General features: G+C 36.6%; 1 protein-coding gene and 1 pseudogene across 5 annotated transcripts in view; both read left to right on the plus strand.

The window, feature by feature from the left end:
* SYTL5 (synaptotagmin like 5) overlaps window positions 1-14,267 on the plus strand; it is a 222,942-nt gene that overhangs the window by 39,905 nt on the left and 168,770 nt on the right. The gene's annotated exons all lie outside the window — the stretch shown is intronic.
* Window positions 732-1,286, plus strand: LOC104003867 (methylsterol monooxygenase 1-like; annotated as a pseudogene).

Genomic DNA, 14,267 nt, shown 5'->3' on the forward strand with positions numbered 1-14,267 from the left:
GGGTGGTGTTGGTTGATGATAAGGGTGACACTGTCCTGGCACCTTCCAATAGACCTGATCTCCACTGTTGGTGGCTCACTGAAGACTCAATGAACTTAGAGCGTGTCTTCAAATTGGGCCTTAAAATTCCATCTGCATCCTGTTGTGGTATGTTTACTTAATCTTAACAGTAAACAAATTTGTACTTCCTGAGTTCGCATCAGCAAGTCTGTTGTTAGAAGTCAGTTTGAGTTTTAGAAATTTATTAGGTATGATTTACTCATGAGTAAATGAGAGTTGGCTAAAACAGGTGGAATGACAAAATCAGAAGCATCAAAAATCATGGCTACAGTCACCTTATGACTATCCAGAATTAGAAGGCTCTATGCAGAGATTTGAGAAATGGCAACAAATGAAAGTGCCAGCATCTGTAGTTCAGCATTTGTAGCTGTGGAGTATGTAGATTCACTTTTACCTGACAGTCCTCTGCAAGAACCATTTTAAAATGCTTGGAATTGTATGTTAATAATTATGCAATGTTCTAGATTGCAACATGGGGATCTGCTATTGTTCATGAAAACTTTTATTTCTTGTTCTTTTTACCTGGGTTCCTATTTCAATTTATACCTTGCATTAAAAAGAATAACATTGAAAAATATAAACCAGAGACATAGGAAAACCAATGGAAGTGCTTTAAATTACTTCTCTTTAATCACTTTTATATCCAGCTGCTTTTATGTGTGGAACCTATTATTTTACAGAGTATTTCAATATTCTTTATGATTGAAAAAGAATGACAAAATGGTATATGCTTTTGGTAAGGTGCTTTGGCTATACTACAGTCTTTGATACTACTTGGCACTATTTCTAAGCCTGCATAGATTCCTTTACCACAAAAAGAATATGTAAATAGATTCATAAAATTCATCATGAGTTTCAAGCTCCATTTGGAATAGAAGCTGAATATGCACATCCTTTGGAAATTCTAATTCTTGGAACTGGATTTTTCATTGGAATCATGCTTTTGTGTTACCATGTAATTAATTCTTCTTTGGACATGGGTGACAATTTATTTGATAGAAACTATTGATGCCCATCGTGGTTATGATATTCCTCTCAAACCTTTAAATCTCATCCTTTTCTATGCTGGTTCTCAGCATCATGATTTACACCACATAAACTTCATCAGAAAGTATGCTTCTACATTTTCATGGTGGAATACAATTTTTCGAACACACTTTCAGTTTAATGTTTATAGTGAAAATATGAAGAAGTTTGAGAAAAAGCTGAATAAATATCTCATATAAACCTTTCTGAAGATATACATTTTCCTGAATTGAAACTAGTAGCTAACATTGCTTCTGGGGAGCAGAAATAAGCATGTGTCTTGGTTGCTAAGTGATAAAAGGAATATTAATAACCTCTAATTATCTTCCTAGTGGAGACTTTTTCTACTTTACACACAGATTCTGTATATGTAGGAATACACGGATAATAAGTATTTCCTGCAAAACTGGTCCCCTCTTCATCACCTCATTGCCTTACTCTCTCTCTTGCCTCACTTTCTTCTCTCCCTCATTTCCTCCTCTCCTTAAACTTTCCTCTTTCATTCACTGTCCCTTATTTCTCCCTCACTTCTGAGGGGCCAAATTGATTGTCTTCATATTACAAGGCTCACCCTTTTCTTGATAGTCTCTGGTCAATCAGCTTCATTCAGTGATTGCTTTGTGAACATTCCTGTGCATCGTAAGACATTTCCTATTTCCATCTGATATGGTTTGGCTCTGTGTCCCTACCAAAATCTCACCTCAAATTGTAATCCCCACGTGTCGGAGGAGGGACATGGTGGGAGGTGATTGGATCATGGCGGAAGTTTCCCTCATGCTGTTCTCGTGATAGTGAGTGAGTTCTCACAAGAACTGATGGTTTAAAAGGATGTGGCTTTCTTTGCTCTCTCTCTCTCTCCTGCCACCATGTAAGACATGCCTTGCTTCCCCTTCACCCTCTGCCATGATTGTAAGTTTCCTGATGCCTCCCCAGCCATGCGGAACTGTGAGTCATGTAAACCTCTTTCCTTTATAAATTACACAGTCTCAGGTACTTCTTTATAGCAGTGTGAAAATGGACTAATACACCATCAGAAAACTGATATCATTTTAGCTAAGATTTACATCTTTTTGGGCACTGTGTTCTGGCCACTCTTTCTCTGTTGGGTAGAAGAAATAGAAACTGCATAGATTTGGCAGACAGACTTTGGTGTAGATCCTAATTTTCCCACTTTGTAAGTTTGGCTAAGCTAGTTATTTTTTTCCATATTCAGTTTCCTCACATTAAGTGAGGCTAATAATAGCCACCTTGAAGGATTTTTGTGAGATTAAATAAGATGAACTATTTGATTATTTGTTAACATCTTAATTTGAAAACATTTTCTCCTGTGCCTCCCCAACTCCATTTCATATTTCTTTTCCTGATGTTTTTATACATTTCCAAACAAAACCAAAGTACCAAATGACTCAGTCAATTTAAGCCCAAATACACAGAGTTCCAAATCTTCTTCATAGCTTCGTTGTTTCAGTATGAGAATATTTCTTAAGTGGGCAAATTCTACTCCGGGAGGCTTCAGAATGGTCAGGATCTTTTTTTCTTATTTTCTTACACTTATTTCATTTAGATCCTGCATAATTCCTCCCAAGTTTATCCTATTACCAAGCAGTCTAATGGACAATAATGACAGGGAACCTTATATAACAGAGTAGTAAAGGTTAATGACAACAAGAGGTATAACATGAGCTGCTTTTATTTACTAGGAATATTAGTTGTTCTAGAATTTAAAGTCCAAAAGCATCACTGGAATCAATTTTCTAAGCATTAGTTTTATGTTTTATTTTTAAAAATAAAAAAGCATATATCATTTCAAGGAATATTATTATATGTTATTATAAAATTATATATTATATTATGAAATCATTTACATAATTTTTGCTTAAATTATTTTTTGCAACTTTATTGAAGTATAGATGATGGTTAGAATTTATATATTTACATATATTTTTATATATATTTAGAGTATACAACTTGATGATTTGATATATGTATACATTGCCACTTTCCCCATCTGCCACCACCTCCCCGCCTCAGCCTCTGGTAACTACCAAGCTACTTTCTATGTTCAACTGTTTTAGATTCCACATATAAGTGAGATCATGGATGTTTGCCTTTCTAGGCCTGGCTTATGTCACTTAACATAATGTTCTCCAGGTTCCTCCATATTGTCACAAATGACAGGATTTCCTTCTTTTTTATGGCTGAATAGTATTCCATTTTGTTTATGTACCACATTTTTAAAATTCATTCATCCATTGACAGACACTTATTTTGGCTATTGTGAATAATGCTGCAGTGAACATAGGAATACAGATATCTAGGGGGGAGAGATTTTAAAACAAACTGAGCCTCAATTTGTTGCTATTTCTTTTCTGTATGTAAACTCTAAAGGTTCCTATTCAATTTCAGTCATGTTATCTGATATGGTAGCCATTCACATTGGAATCTAAAAATCGTTTCCAACCCATTTCTTCTCTTGTCCACCTCTACCATGGAGGCTGAAAAAACCTGAGACTCACTTTCCTATTCTCCCCTGCCAAAGAGATATAAGGGAAGTTATTATGGGGCTTCATGGAAAGTTTGTACTTTCTAATAAAAGGAACAAGGTACATAAATGGCTTGTCTCAGTCTAATTTCTATGAATTCCTGCCTTTAAATGCTACTTTGTTATTGTGATACTTGGAGCTAGGAAAAGCATCTTGAAACCATGAAGCAACCATTCAAAGAACAAAATCCCATGTGCTAAGGATGGTCAAACATAACAGCAGAAAAAGCCTATGTCCTTCATGACATGGGTGAGCCACCAAACCAACCTGACATTGAGGTACCTCCAATGGTTTATATCATTGCAGTTTGTTTATTATTGTTGTTGTTATTCATATTGCTATTGCTTGCTGCCCAAAGCATTCCTCATTGATTAAATCTGGAAAGAGTAAGCTATCATGCCATTAGTGCTTCCACCTTAATCAGCTTAATTTCTTACACCTCACAAGATCTGAGAAGAACAGGTACATTTTGATTGTGGTTAGAGGGTAGAACATGAAAAAAGGAAAAAATAAATAATGTTCACCATAATGAGGGAAGCTTATTTGGCACCAAGGAAGACAAAAAAGGAAAATATACACTTGTTAGGGAAAATAAAAGGAAATGTAGAGTACATGTTTTGCCCTTTTAGTTGCACCTGGGTGCCCAGTTGATCCTGGGTACAACATTTAAAAAAAGTTGTGTTTAATTTGTAATTATATGCTGTTTAACATTATAATTGCATGTGAACCATGACAAATTATTAATTCCACTCTAGATCTCTCCTGTCATATAGACAGTGGTTTGAATGCTTAGGACATGGAAATCAATTTCTTGACTGGTCTAAGGTACACATCATTAGAAAAGAATACCTGTTGCAAAAAATTTTTAAATGTGAGTGATTTGTATCCTTTGTTGTTTTGGACTATTCATGCTCCCAGCCCTTTTCCGTATTTTATGAAGTCTTTAATCAATACCTATTTAAATCTTTGAGGAATGCCATCATGATCAAATTGGAACTTCAAGAAGTTTGAAAGATTTTCTCTCAATAGATTGAGTCACTGCCTTTCACCTGTTTTCCTACTTAAGGAAATATAAATTATGTATTTAAACATCCTCTTGCTCTTAGATATGGTATATATGCTTCTGGGACCCTTTCTGTTGGCACCTGTTCCTCTACTCTACAGTATTTCTCACTTAGAGGAAACCTAATAAATGTATATCTAAAAGATATTGCTCTATTGTGCATATATATTTTATGAAATAATTATTTGCTGAAAGTATTTTCAGAAGAGCTGTTTTAGGTAGGAAGATTTTCAAATACCATTTGATAACTTATATGTGAAATATAAGTTGATATATGTGAAATATATCAAATATATATATTTGATAACTTACTACCTTTCAGAAATAATAACTGTAAAGCAGAATATATCTTTATTTACTTTTACTTTTCCGAAGGTTTGATATATGCTTTCAGTCTTCAGAACCTGTACTTGGAATTCTGTTTATAACCGAGAAGTATGCAATGCTTTCCTATTTAAGAAACTCAAACCAGCGTATTGCTTTTTTGGTGGCTTTAATATTGGTTGAAATTACCTTTAATGTATGATGTATATTCAGTTGGTTGTCATAGAAAATATTATTCATTAACAGTTTTATTATAAAAGACAGTAATTGAAAATACACCAAATATTGATTTTTGACCAAATTAAATAAGTTCTTTTTCTGAGAGCTTTTCAGGCTATGAAAGTGTAAAGATGTTTGGAAACATACCTTGATATGTGTTCATTTTAAAGTATACTGAAGTTTTTCAATTGTTAATCAGTGCAGCACATGATGGGTGTTATCCATCCAACATGTAATACAATTTTACTTTTATAGCAATTACCGAAATTGACTGAAGAGCCTGAGTAGAACAATAATCATGGAAGAAATTGGAATATGTGTAAATTGATCTGATCTGAAGGGCAGAAAGACTTACGAGGAATAAAAAAAAAAGTTATGGATCCATAAAGTAAAAGAATTTTTTTTCAAAGTTTAGTTCACTATTATATACCAAAGAAAAGTGCCATCTGACTAAGAAGCCCTGTTCTATTAAATTCTTACTAAATATCTGTTTCTATGTGGAAATAAATGCTAAACTCCATTATCTTGCTTTCATATTACTAACATTAGATTTGTTAAAAGATCCTCGGTAAATAAGTGAATTGATTTCAATGGTGATTTTTTGAATCACATGTATTAATAGCAAGAAAAATATATTATTTGGGGTTAGGAACAGAAAATATCAAAAGCATTTTCATAAACAGTAAGAATATGTTTTATGAGTTTTTTTTAAAAAATCAGTCATTCATTCATTTACTCACTAAATATTTACTAAGCATGCCGTATGTGTCAGGTTCTGCCCTAGGGTGGCAGATTCCAATTAAAGCATGAGTAAGACAGTCTCACCTCAGAAAGACAGTAGGAGAGATAGACTGATAGGTCATTATACTGTGGTAAGTACATATAAATATGTACAGCAAATTGTGAGGAGCAAGGAGGAGAAAACCATAAACTGGGTTAAGGAGAGGCCCAGGGATTGCTTTCTGGAGAGGTTTTGAGGAACTACAAGCAGTGTTGCTACAGTAAAAATTGTAAGGCAGGAGTGGTGAGGGATGAGTCTAAAGAGTTAGCTAGGGCCAGACCGTGAGGGTCTTGCTTGGAAGTTAGACTTTATTCTGTGGATGGTGGAAACCCATTAAAGAAGTTTTAGCAAAGTGGAGAAGGAATACAATGGGGAGAAATGGTCAAATTTCCTTAGAGAAAGGTCCTTTGGTGGATACATGGATCATATTCTTGAGGAGGATGGGCTAGACACAAGGAGACCAGGCAAATCTATTGCAGTAATCCAGGATCAAAGATATGAGGGTTTGAATCAGAGCAGTGGCAAAAGAAATACAGAGGGGGCTCTGAATTCAAGAAATGTTTGGAATATAGATTTGTAAGATCTAGGAATTGTTGGAATGTAAAGGTCAGGGTGAGGAGGGAAAATCAAGGATATCTTTAGGCTTCTCTTTTGGGTGAATTCAGTATTACTAACTAAAATAGAGAGGGGAGTTATGTCAATAAGCTATTGTTCCATTAAAAAGTACAGGAAAATTAACTGGCTTAAAACAACAATAATTTATTCTTCTTCACCCTTCTGCTACTTGATTGGGAGTTAACTGTTCTGCACTTGGGTTTGTCTAGCCCTGGGTTTGTCTGCACTTAGCTCCAGATGGTAGACAGGGTCCAATTTTTGCTGACCTTACTCTTGTCTTTATTAGACTTATGGGCTAGCCAAGAAATGTTCTTTCCATGACAAGGTCAAAAGCACAAGAACTGAAGTTGCCAAACTCCTACTTGAGTTACACCTGTGGTTATACTGACCAAAGCAAATCACGTGGATAAGCCCAAAGTCAAAGGGTAGGGAAGTATACTCCATCTCTAGTGGAAGGAACTTCAATGTCATTAGCAAAGGTAACTGGGGTAAGGAGAGGGCCAGGGATTGCTTTCTGGAGAGGACACTAAGAGGATGGACACTAGGAGGGATGAAGAATTTGGGCCAATAATTCAACACCCTTATTGTTATTGTGAGTGATAGATTTGAGGGGAAGAAGACTGGAGGTTAAGAGGCTATTTCAAAGATGGTAAAAGTCCAGAGCAGTGGCAGCTGGAAAAGAGAGAAAATGGTAGATTCAAGAAGTATTCAAGGCCTGGACATTGTTATAACATGGAGGACAGATTTAGGGGAAAGAGTCAAGGATGACTCTAGGCTTCCAATTTGACTGACTGACATATGGAAAGAAGGATAGTGGGTTCAGTGTAGGAAACATTGAGTCTGAGAGAGAGTGACAAAGAATTTTATCGTCAAAACCAGGGCACTTCAGAGAATGTGAAAGAGTGCTATTAATAATTACGCCAGAACCACCAGGGTAAACATGTCTTGGGACTGACCTCAGGAAAACGAGTTTATATTCACTCTGGAGTGAGTTGCCTTTGGGTAATCAAAGTGAAGTTATTGAGCATCAGAGAAAGACTCTGTCTAAAAAATAAATAAATTAATTTTAAAAAGTGAAATTGTTTAGTATAATGTTGATATTTGAGTATGAAATTCAGTGGAGAGAACTGGTCTGGTGATATAGACTTGGGAGTTATCATTCATAGTTTAAAGTTTGAAAGCATGAGTCTGGTTGAAATCATCAAAGGAAGCATATGCAGGATGAAATGAATATAATAGAATGAGAAGATGTTGCTGGAGTAGATGACAGATGAGGAACTTGAGAAGGAAAAGTCAACAAATAAGAATTTGATTTAAGCCAAAGAGTAGAATTTAATGGACAAAATAATCATATGAGAACACTCAGGGTCAGAGCTGGCTTTGAGTATGACTAAAGTTAGAAATTTTAACACCATCTTTTTTTCCCTCAGACTCTCTGTTTTTTTGTTTTGTTTTGTTTTTAAGCTAAGTGACTCTTTGAGGCTAGAGTCATGATCTTAGGCAGTTCCAGATTCATATTCTATTAGCTCCAAAACCAGAAAAAAGAAGGAGTTTTTTCCTTGTTATCTCAAAATACAAAATAAACCTGAGGGAAGACTCTAATTGGTCAGGTATAAGTCACATGCCCATCCCTCTACTAATCACCATGGCTAGAGAGTTGGGGACCCCCACATTAGTGAAGATGCAGGAGAGCAGTGGGGGTAAAAGTCAGATTACAGTAACTTGAGAAGTGACTGAGAGGTGGTTTGGATGCAGCAAGTACAGATAAGCATTTTAATAAATTTATTATAATAAATATGAAGACGAGACAAACTGTACAGTAGACTACATGAAGGGCAATGCGTATGTATTTTACATTTGTTTATAGGCTGAGATAAAGGAATCAGTGAAACTTGAGATATTCAAGTTAAAGAAAAAAAGAGAATGCTTGTTGGAACAAGATCATGGAGCAAGTCTGAGGAGATGAGATTTAGGACAAAAAAATGAAAGAATGTAGATTTGAAAAGGGAAAAGGACATCTAGTCCTCTGAACCTATGATGAGGTACAGCTAAGTGTGGACATCAGTAAGTTAATGGAAGGGCAGTATATTGAGAGAGCCAAGGCTAAGAGGGAGGGCATCAGGGCCTGAGTAATTTCAGAAGAGCATTGAAAAGTCATTGAGGGCACTGGCTTCAGGAACTGACTGAAGGTAAGGAAAAGAATTCACAGGTGATTAGGCTTAGCTAATTTGTGGACCACGAGTTTGTCTTCTCACCCAGTCTGTAGGGCTGTGTGATTTTTCTCTAGCTGTCCTGGATATGGGCATGAAGAAGGCAAATTGATCTAGGGTTGGTGCTTTGATGAGTTCACGTAAATGGGGACAAGATGCTCTCCTCAAGGAAACATACAGCTTTAGAGGCAAATACAAGGTCTTAAAGATAAGTAAGCAAGAACAAGAAGGGAACTTTACTTATTTCTGGCATTCTGACATGGTAATGGTAGACCTCTCTATGAAATAACATTTCTAATTGACCTTTGCTTTCAATTTCTGTTGTGATGAGAAGTTTATAACTCTTGGACCATGCTGGAGTAAATCAAAACATAACAGATGTTTCACAATTTGCAAAACTGATTTAATTGTGTTTTATGTTGTATTATATTTCTGATAGTTATAACTTTCCTCCCCATCTTTCACCACACACGTACGCACACACATACACACACAAATGGACATATAGCAACATCGTGTGCAAAGCTCTTTTGGTGTCACTATGAAGCTATGGTGAGTTAACATAATCAGAACATAATTTCAGGTCTCTAAGTTTCAATTCCAGTATGCCATATGAAGAAAAAATATTATCAAAAATAGAACAACTTTTATATAACTTTTATTTAATGATACCAAAATTCTTAGAGGTCATTGCAACAAAGTCTTATCAATAGCAGGAAATATTTTGCAGCATACGGTAAAGAACACTGGATCTTTTTACCACTAACGAGATACGAGATCCAGGGCAAATGAGTTTTCTCATATCTGTAAAATTAGGGTTATGGTCCCTTCTTGTATACCTCACAATGTGGCTATAAAAAAATCAGAGAGGATGTGGCAAAAAGTGTTTTATAAATAATAAATGAGATTATAATTTATTGATCAAATTTTTTAACATTACATTTATATTCATTTGGTACCACAGCATGGATTATTTAAAAACTGATGATTACACATTGGTCTCTTTCCAGGGAACTTAGAGGAATGGTTTAAATTGGTTGCCTATTATATGTAAGTTTGTTTAAAAATATCTAAATTATTTATGCTTCTTTCAATTTATGTAATAGATTTTAAGAGTCCAAAGATGATGACTCAAACTATTTACTTTGTTTTACTGTGTTTGCAAAATGAGTGAGGTAAAAGACTGGAATTATCTGCCAACATCGTCTGTATTGTGTTATGCTAGAAACATATAATTAGATGAACATTTTTTACTTATTTTTGTTCTTAAGGTTAAGAGACGACAGCCTTTTCTGACTGGGGAAAATGCTCACATCTTTTTAGTTGAGACTCACCCTTATGTAGCAATACACTGGCCGGGAAATGTAAAGAAAGTTCTAGGTTTTAAGTAATTAAATTTATGATTATCTTTCCCTAAAGGACTCTGTGAATTGGCTCAATAGCTATTTCCTACCTCAGGATTCAAGTTCCATGTTGGGCTTTGGTAAGGACTCCCTCACTCCTACTCCTAGACTGAGTCCCAAGCTTCCAACCTGAGCATTTGTATCATCTGGGGCTTCTTAGGCATCACCACAAAGTGATCATGAGAGGAACAGGAGACAAATGCAGACCTTAGTCATTTACTTATGGCCTGTTTTCCATGGTGGACCAAGTTGAAATTGAACACACCCGTATACAAACATCCATATTGTATTGATTCTCCTAAGCCAACTCTACTGGTTGAACTGTGTGGGAAAGATACAAAATGTAACTACATGAACTAATCTTGCAATTCCAAGCTAAACAATTATTTAGCATATAGTCTCAGTTTAAGATGCAAAAGCAGAAACTATTGTGGCCAGAGATTTTAGAATTCTACATCTATACTTGTACTTCACTTTGCCTAGTTGCTGGTTCTTGTCTATGCTCAGTGTAATTTGGGGCACTTTACTGAAAAATCTGTACTTAAATCAAGTCATTTAATTAATTAGATAATTAATTTAGTTCATTTTTATTTTGGTGAGAACATTTAACATGAGATCTACCCTCTCTACAAATTTTTAAATGTACAATGAAGTGTTATTTACTATAGGCACAACGTTGTACAGCAGATTTCTAGAACTTAATCATCTTGCATAAGTGAAACTTTGTACCGATTGAATAGCAAGTGCCCATTTCCCCCTGCCAGTCCCTGGCAACTGCCACTCTACTTTCTGCTTCTGTGATTTCACTATTTCAGATACTTTATATAAGTAAAATAATGCATTATTTGTTCTTCTATAACTGGCTTATTCCACTTAGCATAACGTCCACAAAGTTCATCTATGTTATCTCATGTGGCAGGATTTCATGATTTTTTAAATAATGAATAATATTCAATTGTATTTATATACCGTATTTTTTATCTATTTATCTCTAGTTGGACATTTAGGTTGTTTACATATCATGGCTATTGTGAATAATGCTGCTATGAGCATGGGAGCGCAGATATGCCTTCGGGATCCATATTTCTATTTAATACCAGTAAATACCCAGAAGTGGGATTGCTGGATCATTTGGTAATTCTATTTTAAATTTTCTGAGGAACCTCCGTATTGTTTTTTATAGCAGATCCACCATTCTACAGTCCCACTAACACTGTACCAGGGTTGCAATTTCATCACATCTTCACCAACACTTGATATCTTTCCTTTTTATCGTAGCCATTCTAAGAGGTATGAGGTGATATCTCATTGTGGTTTTGATTTACATTTCCCTGATTATTAGTGATGCTGAACATCTTTTTATATGCCTCATGGCCATTCGTATGTCTTGTTGGGAGAAATGTCGATTCACAGTTTTTGCTCACTTTTTAAATTTGGTTATTTGTTTTTCTGCTATTGAGCTGTAGGAAACCTTTATATATTTGTATATTCGCCCCTTATCAGATACATAGTTCGCAATTTTTTTTCTCATTCTGTAGGTTGCCTTTTATCTGTTGTTTCCTTTTCTGTGTAGAAGCTTTTTGGTTTGATATAGTCCCCTTTGTCTATTTTTTGCTTTTGTTGCCTGTGCTTTTGAGGCTACAGCCAAGAAATCATTGCCAAGAACCAACATTATGAAGCTTTCCCTGCTGTGTTTTCTGCTAAGAGTTTTAAAGTTCAGGTCTTACACTTAAGTCTTTAACTCATTTTTAGTGAATTTTTGTGTGTGGTGTATGGCATGGGTAGAATTTCATACTTTTGCAAGTGAATGTCCAATCTTCCCAGCATCATTTACTGAGAGGACTGTTTCCCAGTTGAGTGTTCTTGGCACCCTTGGTGAAGGTCTGTTGACTACATGTATGGGTTTAATTCTGGGCTTTCCATTCTGTTCCATTGGTTGTATAGGTCTGTCTTTATGCCAGTATCATACTACTGGGTTACTGTAGTTTTGTAATACATTTTGAAATAGTGAAGTATGATGGCTCTAACTTTTTTTTAACAAGATTGTTTTGGCTATTCTGGGTATTTTGTGGTTCCATATGATTTTAGGATTTTTTCTATTTCTGTAAATAATGCCATTTGAATTTTGATAGAAATTTCACTGAATCTGTAGATTGCTTTAGGTAATATAGGTATTTTAACAATATCAACTCTTAGTCAATTTTCTGTTGCTATCACAGAATACCATAGACTGTGACTGGGCGTGGTGGCTCACGCCTGTAATCCCAGCACTTTGGGAGGCCAATGCAGGCAGATCACTTGAGGTCGAGAGATCGAGACCAGCCTGGCCAACATGGTGAAACCTCGGATCTACTAAAAATACAAAAATTAGCCAGGTGGAGTAGTGGGCACCTGTAATCCCAGCTACTCAGGAGGCTGGGGCAGGATAATTGCTTGAGCCTGGGAGGCGAAGGTTGCAGTGAGCTGAGATCGTGCCACTGCACTACAACCTGGGCAACAGAATGAGACTCCATCTCAAAAAAAACAAAAACAAAAAAACCCCAGACTGTGTAATTTATAAAGTTTATTTACCCCATAGTTCTAGAGGTTAGGAAGTCTGAGAGCATGGTACCAGCATCTGCTAATGGCCTTCTGGCTGTGTCATAATATGGTGGAGGACATCTTATGGCAAGAGGGAAGAGTGTGTCAGCTCAGATCACTCTTCCTCTTCTCATAGAGCCTCCAGTACCATCACGGGGGCCCTAGCTTGATGACCTTATTTAATTCTAATTACCTTTCAAAGACCCCATCTCCAAATCCCATTAACATATGGATTTGGGGATTAAGTTTCCAACACACACACGACATTTAGGGGACACCATCGAACCATAGCATTCTGCCCCTGGCCCCCAAATTTTATTTTCTTTTCACATGCAAAATGTATTAATTCCATTCCAGTAGCTCCAGAGTCGTAACTTGTTTCAGGATCAACTCAGAAGTCCAAAGTCCAGAGTCTCATCTGAATCAGATATAGATGAGACTCAAAATGTGCAATTTCCTTGCCAGCTGCAAGCCCGTGAGATCAAAACAAGCTATGTATTTGCAAAATGCAATGCTAAGCACAGGATAGTCATTCCTATTAAAGATGGAGAAAATAAGCAAGAAAAAATAAGTAGCTGGTCTTAGCACGTCGAAACCCCAACAGGGAAACAACATTAAACCTTAAAGCTTAGAATGATCTTTCACTCCATGTGCCATCTCTGGAATGTACTGGCGTGGGAGGGGGGGTTGGAATCTTCAAAGCCTTGGGCAGTTCCATCCCTGTGGCTTTGCTGTGCTCAGCCCATGCAGCAGTTTATACAGGTTGGAGTCTTATGCCTGCAGTTCTCCCAAGGGGACTGAATACTTGTAGATCTACAATTCTGAATTCTTGTGGGTAGTCCTTCCCCTGCAGCTCCACTAGGCATTGCCCTAGTGGGGACTCTCTGTGACAGCTCTAGCACTGACTGAGGTGTGGCTCCTCACAAGAGGGCATTAGCTATGGGGATCTGCCCGCAGACCCTGACCTAAACGACGGATGAATAAAACGTACACTGACACACAGATATTCTGTTTTGCCAGTCCTGCTGAGTGTCCGACCACCTGCCCACCAAGAGAGGTTTGTCATTGCGGCCGGCCCTGAGCAGCTCGCACTCCAGGCATTTATTTAGTACAGAATTAACAACAGAAGCTTTGAGTAAACGCACTTGTGGATAATTAACATGGTTAAGAGAGTAGTTCTACTAATGATTAAAGCTCAGGTACCGCGGTTTAAAGTAAATACCATTAGGGGGCAATATCCTTGGTCAACCTTCCCCCATGAGGGCCATCTGGCTCAAAGGTTAGTTATTGGAGGTAGGGTAAACAGACTTAAATGAGGAAGACTCTGTTGTCCCTAGTATTTACCTTATGACCTAATTCTCTAATGTAAGAACCGGCTGCCTTCAGTCTGTTCAATTATTACAAGCTATGTAAGCTTTCGGCCTTCCAAACGGTTTGTGACTA

This window comes from Pan troglodytes, chromosome X (genome assembly GCF_028858775.2).
Source record: "Pan troglodytes isolate AG18354 chromosome X, NHGRI_mPanTro3-v2.0_pri, whole genome shotgun sequence".
Lineage (NCBI taxonomy): Eukaryota > Metazoa > Chordata > Mammalia > Primates > Hominidae > Pan > Pan troglodytes.